Here is a 20889-nt window from a genome sequence, read left to right as displayed (position 1 = left end):
GCCGGGCTGAGCCCGGTAGTCTTACGAAATTTTCCGTTACGGAAAGCTTGCATATAGGATTTTTTTTCTATCAGCAGATTTGAGTCGCCATGTAAGCACCGAGGTGGATGCTAACATGTCATCAGCACCATGTAGGATTTAGCCCAAATATATTTCGGTCCAATTATGGGCTTCCTAGAGCTTTCAGCCTATTTTGAAGGTCCAACTAATTCATGTTTTTAGCCCAATTGAATTATTTTTGGGCCTTTTTTCGGCCTTTCAAAGGATATGCAGCCTAGCTCAACTTGGGCTAGTATTAGACTTGAGCCCAACTCAAAATTGCTGATAGCAAAAAAAAAAATTATTTTCATCCTTACTTTACAAACAAATTAATAACCAATCATCAATAATTTAACACATGTTCTCATCATCAGGTCCAGATCAGCACATAAATATTCAGGGAACACATTACAACCTCCACATTCTTTGCAACAGTAATTACAACCTGTCCAAAAGCACATCACAGTACCCAGCAGCCACCATGGCAATTTGCCCACACAACCAAAGGAGCTAAATAGCTCAGCAGCAGCAGTAGCAAAAAAGGAAGCAAGTTGCCTCTCAATTAAGTGATATGGACCATGTTTCAAAGCCTAACTCCTCGATCCTGCCATGAAACATATGAACATAGAAAATCTGCACCAGAAAGGCATCGGTCTGTCTTTTCAACTTCATCCCTGCACATACAGTGGCCAAACAGTTGTGAATTTTTAGCTGCATCAGAATAGAGAACGATGTAGATAGATGCTAATATGCATAGAAATTCATGTACTAGCAACAAAGAGAGAACCGCAGGATATGGTTCAGCTAATCAATCAAATGCCTCTTTTCTAGTCACAACTAAACAATATCTAACTTGGTAGTAATAACAGCTTTAAATAATCCAGCAAGTTAATTGAAATAGGCGGAGTGATAGGCAATAGGCATAAGGAAAAACTGAAGTAGCAGCAAGGGGCACATAAAAAACAATTGATATAACGAGCATTAAGTATTGGAAGCATTTATGGAAAAATAGTGAGCTCACAAACTATAACTGCTGGATACAAATAAGGCAGTACAGAGAATGGCTGACACTAGATTACTATACTGTACAGAATGGAACAATTCAGAATATTAATAGCTGTGTATATTTATAAGACAAATCACCTTTTTTCTTTTGGACAGGTGTTGCTGCTGATCATGTCAAGGAGATTGTAGGATTCCAGAACCCTTTTATTCCTTGCAATGTCCTGAAAATGCAAAGGGTATCAGCAAAACATACTCACAAATTTATATGCAGAAGATAGAGCAGCAATAAAACATACTCCACATATAGCAATTTTTATGTGCACTCCCAGCTAAATTGGTGGTACTAATAAATACAAAAATCAATCAACTCTGCTCCATTTTAAGCACTATACAATTTTAAGTAATGCAAGAACACAGAACACAGAACACATAACAGAACTGCTAAGTGCTAGGATTTCAGTTTGCTTGAATGAGCACTTCAGCAGAGGCTACCCAAATTAACTCCTAAAAGTACGGAACCAGAGCAAAATCCCACCAGCAAGCATCACAGAATCCTCCTACCACTCACTGAAGGCCAAATACCTTTTGCATGTTGTTGCTACTTATTACTTGTGCACACCAAAGAGTTTAATCAGTTATGTCATTGCATCTTCATCCAGTAGTTAGCATCTTTTCCTTTCTAATCTATTATATCTAGTCTCGCAAAAAAAATCTACAAAGTTGAATTTATTGTATCAGACACGAATCCAGTACTTAGTGGTCACATGCATGCAGCATATGTATCAGACACAGGCCGAGATAAGATGCATCCATTAGTTCATGGAACATTACGAGATCTTATTTAATCTTTAGCAGTAGCAGCGGTCAGTTTCTTAGTTTCTTTGGTTTTAAGATAACGTAGAGTTCAGTGTTTCTGGAACAAATAAAAAAGAATGGCAATCACATCAATAGCTATACATGACGACAGTCGTGCACTTACAATGCCATATATCAACAAGCGGAAGCAGCAATAGCGTTCTCTCCAGCAGAACAGGGAGCCATCTGGCTCCCTAACGAATGCTGCGACCTGGTCCCATTCATTACTGAAGCTCCATTCCTGAGACTGCAAATTAACGCAACGTGAAACACATCGCCCACGGCCAATCATTTCAAAATTCATCGGATCAGGAGGGAGAAAGTAGAGTCAGAGGGAGATGCTGCTCACCGGATGGGATAAAAAGGAGCCTGATGTCCATGCATTGGATCTGGCGTTGCCCAACCTCCACGGACCGGATCTCCACACCACGCCTCGTGCACGAGGCTGCTGCTCAGGCGCCACCACCAAGAAGCCTCGTGTCCAGCTCGTGCCCGCCTCTCAGCCCTCGTAGGTGGAGCTTGAGGAGGGGACGCGTGGTCGTGCTTGCACTAGCGCCACCGCCAGTAAGCAGGCCTGGGCCATGAGCTCCTGAAGGATCTGAGCGTGGGGCGAGCTGCTGCTGGAGGAGAGCCCCGGCCGTGCGCTGCCACTGGAGAAGAGCGGGAGAGAAGAAAGGGGGAATTCCTTGCGTGCCATAAAAAAAAATCCTAATGTCCTGTGTGTCTCTGTAAAAGTTCAGTGGTCTTCAGTACCACTGTTCTAATTTTTTGTGCCCTCCATGGCACTGTCATCAGTTTAGGCTCTAACACCGTCAAACTGCAGGTGTGAAAAGTCGAAAATACCCTTAAGTCTAAATATGTCATTAATTTTTTTGAGCATCTTAACGACTTCAAATGAAAAAACTCAAAACTAGAAAGTTATGGATCTCGTCGAGATCTATAATTTTCATATAAAAATTATCTTTATTTAATTCTGCAAAAAATATGATTTGATTTGATTAATATGTCTTAGAAAAATTATATCTTTTTTTTGTGGAATTAAATAAAGATAATTTTTATATGAAAATTATAGATCTCGATGAGATCTACAACTTTCTAGTTTTGAGTTCTTTTTATTTCAAGTCGTTAAGATGCTCAAAAAAATTAATGACATATTTAGACTTAAGGGTATTTTTGACTTTTCACACCTGCAGTTTGACGGCGTTAGAGTCCAAACTGACGGCAGTGGCATGGAGGGCAAAAAAAAGTTAGAGCAGTGACGCTGAAGACCGCTGAACTTTTTCAGGGGCACACAGAGCATTGCGATCTTTTTTAATAGCACACACGGAATTCCCCTGAGAAGGAAAGAGGCGGTGGCGGCTGGTGACGGGAAGAAATGAGAGACAGGATGAGGGTTAGGGTTCGAGGTGGAACCCTATTTTATACTTCCTTGGCGCATCGATAGTCGTTCGATCTTGAATCAATGGCCAACAAATTATGGGCCAGGTACAGTAACAGGCCGGTTTTAGGGTTTATGCCTTTGGATTTTTGCTCTCAAATGCATGCTTGGGCCTTCGAATTTAATGACTGCAGCATTCTCTGGCCCAACAAGGCGCCTGTAGAAAATTAAAAGTATTCTATAAATTAAAATACAAATATATATTTAGTGAATTTTGGGACAGTAAATTATTTCAATTGAATAAGTCATCAACAACAAAGTTGTACAACTTATCGAGATCTACAACTTTTGTTTAGTTCATTTCTCCATCCGACTTTGTTTGAACCATTTGAAATTTAAATTTCAAAATATGACAACCTCAAATAGAATTTTGGGGCAGAAAATGATCTCAAATGGAATAGTTAGCAACAACAAAGTTGTACAACTCATCAAGATCTACAACTTTTACTTTGGTCATTTGTTCATGTGACTTTTTTGAACAAATCAAATTTTGAATTTCAAAAAATAATAACTTCAAACAAAATTTTTAAACACTAAATGATTTCAGCTGAAAAAAACATGGATATAAAAGTTGTACAAGTCATTAATATCTACAACTTTTATTTTGGTCATTTCTTCATTCGACAAAGTGTTAGTAAACATTGTTCATAAATTGACATATCTCTCATATATTTCATAAACTATGTGAGAGATTTAAGAATTTGTGAACAATGTTTAATACCACTTTATCAAATGAAAGAAATGATCAAAATAAAAGTTGTAGATCTTGATGAGTTCTTCAACTTTTATATTCATGACTTTTTTAGCTGAAATAATTTAGTGTTTCAAAATCTTATTTGTAGTTGTTATTTTTTGAAATTCAAAATTTCAATTGTTCAAACGAAGTCACATAAAAAGATTGCCAAAATAATAGCAGTAAGAACACAAAAAACTAGATAGAGCATGATTTTAGAAAAGCTTAGGAAAAAAATCATCCTATTTAGAGTTAGTACGAGGGAGAAAGACTAGTTATAAGTTTTACCCAGAGATTAAAAAGAGAAATCACACTTCACACCTGTGTGATTTCTCTTTTTAATCTTTGGGTAAAACTTGTAACTAGTCTTTCTCCCTCGTACTAACTTCAAATGGGATGATTTTTCCTCTAAATTTTTCTAAAATCAAGCTCTAGCAATTTATTTGGGCCATCTGGTCATGTGACTTTATTTGAAAATTTTAAATTTTGAATTTCAAAAATATGGAAACTTGAAACAACATATTGAAAGAGCATATGATTTCAAATGAAAAAGTGATGAACATAAAAGTTGTACAACTCATCAAGATCTATAACTTTTATTTTGGTCATCTTTCCATGTGATTTTGTTCGAACAATACAAAATTTGAATTTCAAGAAATGATAACTTCAAACAACATTTTGAAACACCAAATGATTTGAACTAAAAAAATCATGAAAATAAAAGTTGTAGTACTCATTGTAACATCCTAAAATTTGCTCCTTTGAAAATAGAGCTAAAATGCCTTAATTATAAATTTTTGTGCTCATGAAACCTAGGGAAATAATAATTTTTCATTAAATTAAAATTTATCATAGGATGTAGCAACATTGTTGAGCATACATGCTGGTGCATATGATTTGTTGTAATGTGTGGCTTTGTATAAAATTCAAAATAATTCAAATTGCTTTTAAAAAGGGTTTTGAAATGGCTTTGAAATAAAAGAAAACAAAAGAAAAAAGAAAACTCTCCCCTTCTCAGTTTTGGTCCGAAGGCCCAGCTTCCTTGCCTCTCTCTCCCTCTTCCCTTTTGGCCTGTTGGCCCAGCCCGCTGCCTCCCCATTCCCACCCGTAGGCCCAGTGTGCCCTCACTCTTCCGCGGGCCCAACACTGCACCCTGAGGCCTAGCTCACCTTCCAGCCCAAGCCACGCGGCGCCCCCTCTTTCTCCTCTCTCCCTCTGACTGACAGGCCGACCCCATGATCTCTCTCGCTGACACCCCAGTCCCACAGGTCTGTCGGTGTCATCTTCTTCCCGTGGCCATCTTGGACTCTGATGGGGGCGATTTCCTCCGCCGAGTGCCCGAATCCTTTAGGATTTGTCATGCCGCCCACACCCTAGCCCCTATAAAACCCAACCCAGGTGCTACCCCACCCCCGCATAACCCTAGCACAACCACTGCCCTTGCCTCGCCTCGCCTCGAGCCAGCAGCCGTGAAACCCTAGGCGCCGCCACCGTATTTTGGTCTGCCGCTCCGCTGACTCGCCAATGACGCGAGCCCCTCCTAAGCTTCGCCTGAGGGTAAGGAACCCGTAGGTACCTCTCTTGCTCTTCCTCTCGCTCTGCGCTGCCTTCACAAGCTCACCGGAACAAAGCCGGCGACCCGAGCCGCCAAATCAAGCCCGAGCTCGCCTCTGTGACGTCACAGTCGCCCTAGATCCCCACTTCGAGTTCGCCTCGCTCTCCTCTTTCTTCCCGTGCTCTCCCCGTGGTCGATGATGCCCAGAACATCGAAATTGATGAACTCTGATGAGGACTAACCGCCTTCGGCCATGCGCCACCGTCCCAGCTCGCTGTCGGTAACTCTCTCCCCCTCCCTTCTAATCTGGATCGTCCAGGTTCGATCTAGCGGCCGAGATCGGCCGATACCGTTTTGGCTGGCACTTTTGTTAAAGAGTCCCTCCCTTTTTTAGATTTTGAACCCACAGTCTTAGGCCAGATTCAAAATCTTGATTTTTGATTTATTTTAATTTGAATTAAAATCCAGTTAATTACAGTTTTGCCACTAAGTTTGTTTTAAGCATAAAATCTTCGTTTTAGTTCTGATTTGAACCATTCAAGTTGCGTTAGATTCATAACAATGTAATCTACGCGGTAGTAACAATATTTACCATGTAATTTAATCTATAATTTCATAGTTGAAATCCTAACTTGAATAATGATTATGCAAGTAGATTTATAAATAAAATATGATTAATTTTACTTTAGTTTTCTAGTTCAAATATAAATTGACTTAATACAACCTAGATATTTCTCTGAAGTATCTTATACATGTTTTATATGATTATTAAAATAAACAAAGCCTATGGTTTTCCTTTTTGCTCTATAAAATGTTTTTCGATAGACGTTTCTTGTTCATCGGCTCCGATTAGAGTGTTTTTCGCGTCTGTGTGTTTGTAGCAATACGTAGATGAGTTTTCAAACATTTTTGTTAATTGGTGTACTGTTCTAATCTAGTCTTATTTGTATGTTATGCATGTCTATGTGGATGCTTGTGTGGTATTCTATGATCATGTCCAGTCGGTGAGCTTTACATGGTGATCAAGGAGTTCCTTTGAAGGTTTGGATTGAAGAAGGATATGAGTTTAAGGCAAGTATAGCATGGGATCATCCTTGTTACCTATTCACCATTAATCACTTATCATACTGCATGTGTCTACCTTGATTACCACTAAGGATTTCCTAGCATTTGTACTTGTACCTTGTCTCCTATGAATTATTGCATTGGGTAGTATTTTTGCTAGTTGTCAACTAAAGCTACGATCTTGTAACTTGACTAATGGAATATGCAATAAACACTAAAAGCTGACTTTTTAGCAACATTGAATAAAGGGGGCTAGAGTGTTTGGCTACTTTCCAGATGTTCTAGATTCCTCTCCCTATGGACTTATCTGTAAGTGGTGACCGGGACTTACAGTACAATTGTGAGGGCCACATGGCTTTGGCTTTAGTCAAGTATGAGGACCTTTTCTAGTGTGTTAGTGGTTACCTTCATGGTGCAAAAGGGGCTTGCTGAATCAGGTATAGTGTGGCCTCTGTCCTTATATGTATAGCCTGCGCAAAATGTGCCATTTGGAAGGGGAGCTCTACATCTGTTTGCCAATTGGAATCCTAGCGGCCCTAACTTGTTAGGCGAACCTTTGAAAGACTTCATAGTGAACCTTGCCTGCTCACCTTGTAAGTGTTTTAGGAGTTATAAACCTAGGGATATGGGTACCACGACTCATAGTGAAAGTGTACAACCTCTGCAGAGTGTAAAACTGGTATATCAATAGTGCTCACGGTCACGAGCGGCCTTGAAACCCTTATGGAATAGATGATCACTATTAATTATTTGTTTTTGCTATACATTATTCATGTTTACATTGATCATGTGTTTATATTGGGTTTATGACAACTTGTTGCTACTCATATGCTAAAATTGTGACAACTAAAAGCTAAATGCAGTCAAATCCATATCAAGCTTTTGAGCCTCATGAACCCCATGTTATATTTGTTGAGTACAACATGTACTTACGCTTGCTTTACTTTTCAATACTTTGGAAAAATCCTAGATGGGTACCAGATTGCTAGAGTCTGGAGGAGTTAGGCTTATGATCAACCAGTCAGTTGTCCCTATGGTATTGGTGACTACACCCGAAGATCGAAGTTGTCCAACCGATGCTTGCCGTCTAAGGTTATATCCTTTAAACAAAGTACGTTATATATTAAGCATTGTCTTATGATATTACCCTTATTTATAGCTATATGTGAGATTTAACTTTCTAGGCTCACATATGGTGTGTATCTGGTTTTATCCTTAAAACCGAGCGCTACACTCATCAAGATCTACAACTTTTATTTTGGTCATTTCTTCACTCGACAAAGTGTTAGTACACATTGTTTACAAATTGACATATCTCTCATATAGTTTCTTAAACTATGTGAGAGATTTAAGAATATGTGAGAGTAAATTATTTCAAATGCAAATGTTGTAAACAATAAAGTTGTAGAACTCATCGAGATCTACAACTTCTGTTTTGATTGTTTCTCCATCTAACATTGCTTAGACAATTTTAAATTTGAATTTCAAAATATAAGAACTTCAAACAGAATTTTAGGATATTCAGTGATTTCAAATGAAAAAGTGGTAAACAAAAAAGTTGTAGGACTCATCGAGATCTATAACTTTTGTTTTGGTCATTTCTCCAATAGATTTCGTTTGAGTAATTCAAAATTTGAATTTCTGAATATGAGAACTTTAAAAAAAATTTGGGATAGTGACTGGTTTCAGATGAAAACGACATCAAAAATAAAGTTGTAGAACTCATCGAGATCTACAACTTTTGTTTTGGTCATTTTTTCATCCGACTTTATTTTAACAATTCAAAGTCAACAATATTACAAATAAAACAAAACTATTCTGGATTCTAACACATAAGAATGTAGTATTGTAGTGGTCATGTGTGTGGCATTGGAACCGAGACGTCGCAGGTTTGATTCTCTAATGCTGCACAATTTTTTTGATGACCGAGAAAACCAACAGATGGCTCCATGGCCATGGTGGCATTAAATGTGGCAAAGAGGCATCGTGACGAATTTTAGACGTCAATAGTGACGGTCCATGTATTTCGTCACGGAATCTGGGCCCAAGTTTGGGCTTCAAGAGAACCCATGTCTGGTTTAGGTAATTTGTGATGAAAAAAAACTATCACAAAAAAACTATCATGGATCAACACAATTCTTGTAGTGGAAATAGACTTGTTTGAATACTTTCACAAGACATAAATCCATTCAATCCACTTACTAAATATCATCTTATGAATTTATCCATTCAAACCAACTCAAATTTGATTTCTAAGCATTTAATCCATTCAACCATCTTTATAGCAAGCAACAAGTGTATATCCAATTCAAACATCTTATACACACCCAAATGAATAAGATCAACTAGAGATATACCTTGGTTAGCTCATGATCATCTAATTAGCAAGCTTCAACTCAAATATTTGCAAGCCACCATATAATCCAACAAATCATCCACAACTTGAATATGACACTTGTATGTTGTAGCATATTTGGACTTCAGTTATTTTGACTTGGCATTGGGTTTGGACATGCACTAAGCTTCATAACTTGATTCAACATATGATGACAATAAGAATTTCCATTGAAGCAAGCCTCTAATGCCAATTATACCTATAAACAATCATCCACGTTTTGATGGTACCCAAACTAGTCTGGGTCCTCTCAAGTTAGGAGCAACATACTTAGGCAAAACCTTAGTATGAGTAGCGAGATGTTTTGCAATAGCGACCAATGGGGTACCATCATCATCTTTTCTAAGCACATTAGTATCATCAATTGAAATAGGCTTAGGATTCTCACCTAGGGGACATGAATTAGCCATGTGTCCCCTTTCCCGGCATAAGTAGCAACTTCTCTTGGATTGAGCCTTTTCTTCCTTGCTCATTTGTTGCTTCTCATTGCTTTGCCTCTCATGAGTTGCTTAAGCCTTCTTCTCAAGCTTAATAGGACACCTCGAGGCAAAGTGTCCCATATCTTCAAACTTGAAGTACTTGATGTGAGCATAGACTTTCTTCTCTTCTTGATTCTTGCTCATCATCTTGGCATCTTGATCAAGCATTGGATGCCTTTCTCTTCCACCCCTTCTTGTTTTCTTCTTCATCATCATCAAGTCACCACCATCTTCATAGTTGATCTTGATTTGCTCTTGGGGTGTCTTTTCTTGCTCAACTTGTGGCTTTGATTAAGGCTCAACTTGTTGCTCCATCACTTGCTTGGTTGGGCACATAGAGGTGAGGTGACCCATGTGCGGCACTTGAAGCATTTGACATACTTGAGCGTCTCTTCTTCTTTATTCTTCTTGAGCTTCTCTAAGTTAGGGCATTGATCATGAAGATATGACCCACTTCATGGCATCGGTATCATATGAAATGAGAGAGCTTCTCTCGTGCTTCATTCTTCATCTTCTTTTCTCTTTTTCTTTCGTCCTTTGTCATCTTCTTGTTGAAGCCAAGGCCACAGTTGTCACCATAGTTTCTTTAAGTGTTCAACATGTGCTCAAATGTGACTTTTGAGTTGTAACACCTCTCTAACTTGTTGCTCAAATTCTTTACTTTTCTTTTGAGCTCATTGTTCTCCTTCAAAAGGTTAGTCTCACAAGACATAGAAGTAAAACAAGCATCTGTTTGTGAAGAACATGGCATATCTAATAGATCATCACAAGAGGTGGATACATGCTTCTTCCCTACATCACAAGAGTTAGTCATATGTTGCAATTGATCACTTGACTCATGTGATGAGCTCTCATTATTTTTAAGTTTCTTTAAAAATGCTTTAATGAGAGAAGCATGTTGTTCTAATAATTCTTCATGAGACACAAGAAGCTTCTCATGACTCAATTTTAGCTCATCATGTGAAGATTTAAGAACATAAAGTAAGTGCTTATGATCTTCATATGAATTCTTTGGAAATGAGTTTTCTTTTTCCAATTTCATTGTTTTAGCTTTCTCATTTTCTAAAGACATGGTCATGTTAGCAAGTCTATCTACAAGCTCATCATATGAATCAACATGATCAATCACTTTAGCTTTTTGTACCTTTATGTCACCTTGTGACATGAAGCAATGTGGTGAAGGTGATGGGCTTGTAGAGGCATCACTCTCATAGCTCGAGCATGAACCATCATCAATAAGTGTGCATGGAGTATCATCATCAATTGCATCACTTGTGGTATCATCATCAATCTTGCCAAGTGAACTTGTAGTTGATCTATCATCATCATCACTTGACCATGAGGTGGAGCAATCTTCCACAATCACCGAATTGTGGCTATGATCAACATCCTCATGTGCCTCCTCCTTGGGCACACTATCATCATTGGAGACCGTCCCATATTTTTCATTGAGATAAATCCAAATCTCATAGACGGTTTCCATATCCATGATCTCACCAAATATGTTATTTTTCATAGATTGATAGAAAATGTTAGTAGCTTGGTAATCGAGATGTAGGGAAAGAAAGTTGAAACACAAGATCTTAGCAAGTTTAGGCTTATCAACAGACCATCGTGATCCTTGTAAGACGAGTCTCACAAGGGTCACGAACAAAGTTCTAATTTAGGTAATTACGTAAAAAATTCGTGATCTGACATAGCTGAGAAACAAACAAAAGCAACACAAATATCAACTGTAAGTGGCATTTCTAAGCAGTAAAGAACCCTTCGTGCTGTCCACCGTCCAAAGTTAGCACAAGGAGCACAATAGTAGCCTCCTTTCCCAAGACGCGACCATGCAGATGCTTAACAAGCACAGATTGAAGCATATCTTGATGTCCTTCTTCACCAGCCAAATACAGTATGCTTGTCATTGTCATGTACACCGACCCTCGCCAACTTTGAAGAACCACCAGTGAAATTCAGGATCTGCGAAAATACAACAATGCAAGGTGGTGCTGCCGTGGCAAGAGAGGGTGTCGAGCTCTGCAATCTCTATCAGGAATTTTCACGCTAAGCCCGGCACGAATTGTGACTAGATGCAAATAGAAAATGATAACATGTATGGACGGCTCGTTACAAGAAAGGAAGCAAGCAGAACCGGGAGCCTTTATGTAGCATGAAACCATTAACCATGAGTGGATCAAAATTTGAAGACTCTGCAATGACGATCAGCGAACGCAATGATGAACACACTGGCAGTCCTTTCCTCCATTATCTCCAGTGCGGGGAGCAGCAAGATGGTCGACCACTATGGCCAGGAGAAGCTTCCACTGTATGGCTAGGAGCTGCAGCAGTCGTCACCCCAATAGCAGAGAGGAGGCGACGCTGAGGACCAGGTGAGGGGCATCCTCAGATCTGATGTGGGCAGTTGTGGGAGTGGCTTCGACAGTAGGGATGTGGCCAGGGATGCGGGTACCTACACTGATCTGAACGAATCCACACTATAGAAGTGAATATGAAGTTAAGATTCTACTAAAAAACTCAAGTTGCCAAGACAAGGCAGAATATTCAGAAGAGAATATCGATCTCCATCGGGCAGTAGCGCTCTCAGCCTCTGACATGGTCCGTGGCCAACGTAATCTTACATCGGTTGCATGAACTGAAGAAGATTAGCAGAAGTTAGACAAGCAGTATCAGGAATAACCATATGACTATTTCGTGATGTCTCCAGTTCCCATATCTCACTCTCACGTTTTGCTTTCAATTTCCATGGTTTCTTCATAATGTATTGTACAGATAGATGCAAGTGTGGTTGTGTCATACTTATATTGGTGTGTGCTTGTGACTGGTACGCAATGAACATGTGCCAATTCAATGGTGCTAACTTCTCAACACATATATTGCCTCGAAGACTCTATAGTCCAGTGTTTGCAACATTTTGTCCAAATTTTCCTAGCTGATCAAAGTCGGTGTGAGACTTTTTCTTAGAAAGAACATATTCACACATTTTTCAAGTCACTAGCAAGTAGGACCGACTGTGTAGAAAGAAAAATGTTTATGGATGCCCCAACCCCAAGTCCCCAACAACAGCGAGTTAGCTAGAAGGAGCTAAAGCTACACAGAATTATCTTACATTAGAACGTGGCAGTCTGTAAAACAGAAACATACTTATGCTGTTTTGGAACATACTTTTTTTTTTACTATTTTCAAGTTTACTTGCTCTGATTCGTTCAAAATGTAGGTCATTGTAATTTGTTGTATGTGAAATTTTCTAGGTTTGACTAAGTTCCTAGAAAATATATTTGGACTAAGTTTGTAGAAAATGAGGTTTTGAGTGGTTATGTAGTTGAGGTTGCGCCGTGGCCATCAGACCAGCATCGCCAGTCAGTCGATGGTTCAGTTGCCAATTCAGAAACAGCATCAGCTTGCCAGCTTCACTACTTTCAGTTCCAGAAGCAGGGGCAGGCTAACATCTGCACCATGCGTATGCGGCACTGGGAACTGCATCAGCGCCGGATGCACATGATTCGGAGTGGCAGACACTGCCAGGTATTCACACTTCGGCTCTGAATGCTACACATGAAAGAACGTGCTTGTGCCTCCTTCGCGATGCCTCCAGTTTCCATGTTTCTTTTTCTTCCTAGAGTTCCCTCTCTCATACGCTAAGATATATATGTGCATCCCTTTTGGATATATCTGGGTTGGGTCTCCAGGCTCAGGTCTATCTGTGTGTATAGTGTCCTATCCTGTGTACAATCTGTTTGGTAAGGTCCTAGAATTTGGTCGTGTTGACCCTGTCAAACGGGTTTTGCTTGTATTCCTTTTTCTTTAATTATTCTAATGTTATTCGGCACATCTCTTGCCAACCTTTTGAAAAACATAAAAATAACAAAAAACAAACTGCAGCACTCCAACATGATGGGTGGCTGCCAACAGAATACAAATGGGCACACATACAAGCAGTCGAAAAGAGAAGCAGAAGGGACAGAGGTCTCAGCAGCCCCTGGAATGACCAATTGACCATACGTTTATTTCATGATGTCTCCAATTCCCATATCTCACACTCTCTTTTTCCACATTCACTCCGTAATGTATTGTAGTACTTCTATGCAAGTGCATTGTGTCATATACTTGTATCAATGTGTGCTTTCCAGGTGGTAAGCAATCAACACATCATACGTTGCCAGCTAACGGTTCTACTGGTCCAAAGTGTTCGCGCCTCTACATTTTGCCAATTTTTTTCTAAACGATCACAGTCGACTAAGACTTCGGCTACCAAAAAGAATCTCTTGGCACACTTCTCATAACTAGTGATCCAAAAAGTCTGTGTAAGACTTTGGTTACCTAGAAAGAAATGTTCAACAACTGCAATGAAATAGCAGGACACATAAAACTACTATAAATTATATATTTAGGGCAACTTCGCTGTAGCATTCGAACCGTACGAGCAGCGCCTGGTTTGCGTTCTGACTATTTGGTGGTGCCAGCGTGTAGGTCCACAGGCAATTAAAGAAATACTTTTTCTCTCCTTCATGGCTTTCCCTACTTGCCAAACTGTAGGTCTGGGATACGAGGGGATCATGGCTTGCTTGTGAGGAATTGTTTATACGCTCGAGTCGAACCCATGTGTGGAGCAGGACTGGAGCCATGGAGCATTTGTGTGACGTGAATTTGGGATAGAAGGACAAGTGTATTACTAATCTATTGGGGCAATTGGAAAAAATTCTAGTATATGCTTACTGGATTATCATCTATACATTGAATTTCTAAGTTCAAACTAGAATCTTTAAGTTGAAATCTCATTTGTTACAACTCCTTACCCTAAAAGAAATTTGATATTAAGATACTGCATGTTTAAAAAAAATTCAAGAGAACACGTTACAATCTCCTCAACAACAACAACAACAACATAGGCTTTCAGTCCCTAGCAAGTTAGGGTAGGCTAGAGTTGAAACCCACCAAGAGCCCTAAGTCACGGTTCAGGCACTTCAATAGCTGCTTTCCAAGTACTCCTATTCAAACATTGATCTCTAGGTATATCCCAAGCTTTCAAATATCTTTTTATTGCCTTCCCCATGTAAATTTCGGTCTTCCTCTATCTCTCCTCATATTATTAGCTTGGCTTAGAACTCCACAATACACTGGTGCCTCTAGAGGTCTCCTTTGGACATGGCCAAATCACCGCAACCGATGTTGGACAAACTTTTCTTCAATTGGTGTTACCTCTAGGCGATCACGTATATCATCGTTCCGAACTCAGTCCATTCTTGTGTGACCGCAAATCCATCGCAACATACGCATTTTTGCAATACTCAGTTGTTGAACACGTTAGCATCTCCTCACATACCAAAAAACTTCTTCCTAGGGAAACACTGCCATCTAGGTATACCAACGAGACCACCTCTCCAATTGTCCTGACGGATGTAGCGAGTTCCTAGGAAACAGAAGTTTTCCTACCGTTTTGAAATAATGTGACTCTAGTGAAACAGATATTTCCCTAGGAAGCGAGACAATTCAAGTAGTGCCATTTCCGGACTCCTGATCTCTATAACTAAGAGCACACTCAATAGTATGAGCTAGTAACGACTAGGCCTAAGACAACGTTTTCAATCATATTAACTTATAGCACATCGCTCATTGCATGAATAGCCCCACATCTTAAAATAATCATGAAATGTGTGCACGAGACTAGCTGTTGACTAAGAGATGGCCTCTCTCTGTTTCTCTCTTTTCTACTAAAATATGAAATAATATGCTTAGATCAAGATCATAAAACACCATTGGAGCTACCCTCAGTCCTTTTGATTTGGAAAGCCTGGTTGGCCAATCAGTTGAGTAATCACCAGAACCAGCCGTAAGCTGGCTGCAGCATTGGGGCAGCATGCACCAGCTCCGGATGTGCATTATTCAGAGTGGAATCTACCACTGAGCATATGCCTGTTTCTCAACGTCTCCAAGTCCCATGTCTCATTTTTGTTCCAGTTCCCTAGCTCATTGGTCACCTTATCTGTTTGCTATGCTAACAGTAGCTAGTATATGCATTCACCAAAAGGAGAGGCACTATCAAGGTCGTGTGTCCCTTGTTGAGACATGAAGCATTGTATATACAATTTTGTGGCGCCATATTTATACAGGTATTGTTATGGGGTTATTTATTGATTGGTAGGTAACCAATTTGAAACTTGTGAACTTGTGGCTTCAAGATTCTACTACTCAGCTATGTTATTGATTTGTAGAGTTTGTTTTATGAGCGTTGTTATGGTGGTTGGAAAGTACCATGGTATTTCTATGTACTTTCCTTTCTGAAGTTTATTTACCATTAATTTTAGGAAGATAATTAGTAAAATCAGATTTATGGACCAAAGGGTATAATTAATCACTGCTAAAAATCCCTTATCACCCCTATTTCGTAATCCATTTGTCGACAGAATATCGTCGGCAGTCCTCCGAGGGGTATCCCACGAAGGTAGATTGATTGGCAGAGGAGCACGTGATCAAGAACAAGAAGGCAACAGAGACACACGAGTTATACAGGTTCAGGCCGTCAGTATGACGTAATACCTTACTCCTGTGGTCTGTTGGTTTGTATTAGCTATCGTATGATATGATGTGATTTTGGAGGGGGCCCCCTGCCCGCCTTATATAGTCCGGGGGGTAGGGTTACAAGTCGGTTAGATCTGAGAGATAACCGGAAAGTAATAACAGATTACAAGCATCATGGGATCATACGTAACCTAACAGATCACGGTAGCATCTTCAGGATATCTTCCCCATGTCTTGCGGAAGGCGCCGAGCAGAGTCGTGCCCCGTAAGGCTTCGTCTTGTGGGCTAGACCGCCCCTAGGGGCGCAGCCCATGTGGTCTGCCATGAGTATCCAGGGTTATACCCCCCACAGCTAGTCTCCGAAGCACCTTGCATCCGTTATGCAACGCCGTCTTGAGCTTGTCCGAGTAGGTGCGATCAAAGCCGAGCAGTCGAACTCATGGTCCGACCACTGTGATGAGTTGCCAAGCAATTGTGAGCAGTTGCCGCGCTGCGCATGCTGTTACCGAGCAGCAAGAAATGCAGCCGAGCAGCATAACCCAAGCATGGCTTGCTATAAGGGTGTAAGGAGCTCAAGTTCAGAATAAAAAATTTCCTCGCAGTAGATGAAGTGTGCCCACTTAAAATCCGACCACGAGAGGAGGAATTAGTCTTGTTCAGCTTCAAGAGGCACCGAGTCTTCTAGGAAAAAACAAGCACATTCACCACGAGGTGAAGTGTGCCCACTTAGTCCCCGAGCCTGACAGTAGGTGACGGAGTCACGTGATGCTAGGGTCCAAAGTAGAAGAACAGAGGACCAGCCGAGCAGACAGCCAGTCCCCACGCGTAGACCTAAAAAGCACATTCACTGCCAGGTGAAGTGTGCCCACTTAGTCTCCGAGCCTGACAGTAGATGACATAGTCATGTGGTGCCAGGGTTAGAAACAGAGAAATAATGAAAACCAGCCGAGTAGGCAGCCAGTCCCCGAGGCCAAAGCATAGATATCGGAGAAATCAAACCATAGAGATAAAATCGGAGGAACGACTGTACAGTAACCGTTACTGAGCATCGTTAAATGGCGGAGAAGTCGGTGTTTACTCGGCGAGTAGCAACTGACAGTAGCAATAAATGAGCGACGTGGGCTGTGGTTGCGCGAAAATCCAGGTAACAGCCCATTAAGCCGCATCAGAGATTTCAGAGCGGCGCAGATCACGGGAATGGTTTCCCAAAAACCCTTGAGTCGGAAAGGTGGGGAAAGTGCTTTATAACAGCACCGCCGCCCCCCACTCTCCCACCTTTGCCACTTCACCATTTCATCTTCCTCCTCAGCCACCACACCTCCAGATTCAGAACCACACATGTTGCCAACGCCAGACCGCATCCAGATCTGAGTGATGGCGCCGAAGAGGAGAGCCGTGAACCCGAAGAAAGCAAGCCCAAAGAAGGCAGGTGGCAGAGCCAGTCGCGACGAAGAGTGGACGCCGTCGCTCACTAGAGAAGCGGAGCTCGAAAGACTAGTGACGGCGGGTGTGCTTCCTGACCGCATCACCGCCGGATGGCGACCAGCCAGTGGTGAGCCCTTTCCAATGCCTAACACCGATGAAGTTGTAGTCTTTGAAGATTATTTCTGGCGTGGATTGGGGTTCCCTGTTCATCCTTTCCTGCAAGATCTGTTGGTATTTTGGTCGATTAGTCTGTGCAATCTCCACCCCAACACTATATTGCACGTCTTGATCTTTATTCACTTCTGTGAGGCGTTTCTGGGGATTCTGCCGCACTTCAACCTCTTTAGACACCTGTTTTGGTTAAAGAAGAAAGGCGGCGGCGGCTCCAAGGTGGTCGGTGACGTAAATCTGCAGCTCCGGGATGGAATGGCCAGCGATTATATCAGCGTACCACTGAACACTTCTCTGAAAGGGTGGAATTCCAAGTGGTTGTACATGAAACAGAGCCACCCAGCTGTCCGCTACGACGTCCACCATATCCCGGAGAACCAAAGAAGCTGGTCGGAGAGACCAAGAAGTATCGACATGGAGCAAGTGAAGGAGCTCCTTGACTTGATTCAAGGTGTGGAGTTGAGAGGTGAACTTGTGGCAGCAAGCTTCATAGTACGCCGTGTCCAGCCTTGCAAGGAGAGGGCCTACCCTGCTTTTGACTTCAAGGGCGACAACGACGGGACCCGGGAGAGACCTAAATGGCTGTCAAGGAAAGAAGTGATAAGCCACGCCACAGAACTATTCACCTCTAGCGCCTCATTTAGCTGGCCGAAAGAAACAAAAGCCTTCAACTATACGAACCCGCCTCCTCAGGTAACCATCTTAGTTTGCATTGTTCAACTGACGATTGCCGAGCTGGGAACTGACTTATGCAAAGATCCATTCGCAGGACAGGGCAGTGTATTTTTCGGACGTGCCGAGAGCTGAATGGCCGTCGGTGGTGGACGTCCAACCAACAGTACACCCTGAAGAAAGTTCCATCGGTATCTCATCAGAATCCAGAGATTCGGATGTTGATCACACGGCGAGTCCCCCCCGGTATCGGAGAAATCCTGGGGGAAACGGGCAGCGGCAGATGAGTCGGCCCAGAAGAAGAGGAAAATGACCACTGCCGCTCCCCGCAAACCGGGTGGTATATCACTTGGTGGCGACCAGACCAATCGACCATGGAGGGCCGCGGTGATCGAGTGGTCTGATGACGACGAAGATACAGTTGCCCCTCCTCCGAGCGTGCAAATAGCTTCACGCAGCACACGCATGGAGGAGCTACCAAGGGGAAGCGAAGAAGTCCCCGAGCAGCAGACAACAGAAATCCCCACAGAGCAAGCGACGGGAGTCCCCGAGCAACAGGCGGAGGTAAATCTGGAGTTACGGGTGGAGGAAACACCTGAACAGTAGGCGAAGCAGAGGCCGACTATAGAGGAGGACAGACCTCCACCCGAGAGCACGGGGGTCGACCCCACAGCCGCACCTGGGAGTTCGAGCAGGCCTCACCAATTCAAAAAAGTGCACCAGTAGACCAAATGGTAAGTATCCTCGTGTTGGTGTTGTTTTGCTATTTTATCTTAGCTTTTGGGTGATTGACCAAATGATCTGATGCAGTGCAAGGCACATGGAGGATCCGAAACCGTCCGCCTAGACTGACGAGCAGCCTTGGGCTGATCCTGAGGCGGAGGTAACGCCGGCGGCCCCATGTCAGGGTCCCCCATTGCTCGATAGCTGACAGAAAAGTCAACTACCGCTGCGGGTGGAGCTAGAGACGGCAAGGGGTCGGCATCAGCGGAGGCCGGCTCGGCGACAATGCTCGAAGCAACGTCGGGTAGCGCCAGACCCTTGGGAGCTGAAACTAGAGTTGCCAGCGAAACAACAAAGTCTGGGTCAGTGAGACCAGGGGTGCCCGAGGAGCTAATGGTACCCCCTGAAGCATCGTAGGTCATGCTCAGACTCACTGTCCGGCCACAGAGCCCCCTGGCGGTGACTCCCACTGCTATGGAAGAGGAGGACGAGGTGGAGGAGATCGTTCGTGATGAGCCTCGAACCCAATTCGTCCGAATCCTCCACAAGCGTGGTGACAAAGTGGTAGTTGTCGAGGAAGAGGACGCCCCCAGAGAAATGAGGAGGCTGAAATCCGCCCTCGGCGGAGTAATAAAACAAATTGAGGTTAATACTGAATCCTAGGTATTCTTTGTTGACATTGGTGGTGTCCTTCCATCATTGTCATTGTGCATTTCCAGGGGATTACTCGGACTGCCGAGCACCATTACTAGTTGATTAAGAGGATGGAGCCCCTCGCCGAGGAGAACAAAAAACTCAAGGAGGCGATGAACCTTTCGGAGAAAAACATCCAAAGGGCCCAGCGCGAGCGAGACCTTGCTGAGTCCAACGCGTGGGACCTGGAATACCAGAGGGGGGTCCTGTTGGAGCACCTGGCGACTGCGAAAGAACAACTTCGGAGCAAGTCCGAGCAACTGGCCACGGCCTCTACACAACTTAAAGATGCTTCCGAGCAGTTGGAAAAGCTGTAGAAAATCTCCGAGCAGAAGAAAGGTACGTACGATCCACAAAAATGCCTTGCATAGTTGGATATGATTACTTTTGGTGATGAATGATGTACTTGTAGAACAAGACGTGAAGCGGTCAACTGCGCCAGGCCCTCGAGCAACTCCGAGAGGAGAAAGCGAAGGAGACAGGGTGAGCGATCAAACTGACCGTGGAGCTGAACTGTGAGTACCCCCTGGTCGCGTTTTCTGCTAAAGTAATTGTCTTGCCTGATGGAACTTCAAAATGCATGCAGACTACCATCGGAGGGTCAAGGCACAGTTCGATGTGTTGGAGCAAGACGCCCGGACCCAGAGGAACAAATTTGACGCCGTAGTTGCTGGAATCAACCCAGTGCTCGACTGCGTCGAACCGGCAACTGCTCCTCGGCCCGACGGTAGGCCACTGCGCCCGGACATCATCATCGAAAGATGCAAGATGGCGTGGGAAAGCTTCAAGAGCTTCAACCGCGACGCTATTTTTAACGTCGCTACCCATGCCCTTGCTGTTGTTCGGTCCCACTATCCAGCCATTGACCTTGAGGCGATAGGGGGCGGGTACGCCGAGGGGCTGAGTGAAGCAGAGACCCAGTGGCTAGAGGATGAGGTGGAAGACGCGGCCAAAAAGTTGGCCGACGATATAGACCTGTTCGAAGAGACTGACGGCAGTGGCGAAGCACAATGATCTCCTTAGTGGATATCATCTATAATTTCTGGACAGTATAGTTAGAATGCGCGAAAGCATGGAAAATACTTATACAGATGATAACTGTTATAAAGTGCATGT

At 42.6% G+C, this 20889-nt stretch overlaps 1 long non-coding RNA gene across 1 annotated transcript; it reads right to left on the bottom strand.

The window, feature by feature from the left end:
- Nucleotides 1–419: 419 nt before the first annotated feature.
- Nucleotides 420–2122, bottom strand: LOC136545446 (uncharacterized). Its single transcript, XR_010781027.1, has 3 exons — nt 2024–2122; nt 1183–1265; nt 420–713 (listed from the first exon to the last, which is right to left on the bottom strand). It is a non-coding gene; the product is annotated as an uncharacterized lncRNA (long non-coding RNA).
- Between the last annotated feature and the right edge of the window lie 18767 nt (nt 2123–20889).

The sequence above is a fragment of the Miscanthus floridulus genome, chromosome 3 (assembly GCF_019320115.1).
Source record: "Miscanthus floridulus cultivar M001 chromosome 3, ASM1932011v1, whole genome shotgun sequence".
Lineage (NCBI taxonomy): Eukaryota > Viridiplantae > Streptophyta > Magnoliopsida > Poales > Poaceae > Miscanthus > Miscanthus floridulus.
The sequence above is the reverse complement of the archived record's forward strand: the minus strand, read 5'-3'. Positions and strand labels throughout refer to the sequence as shown.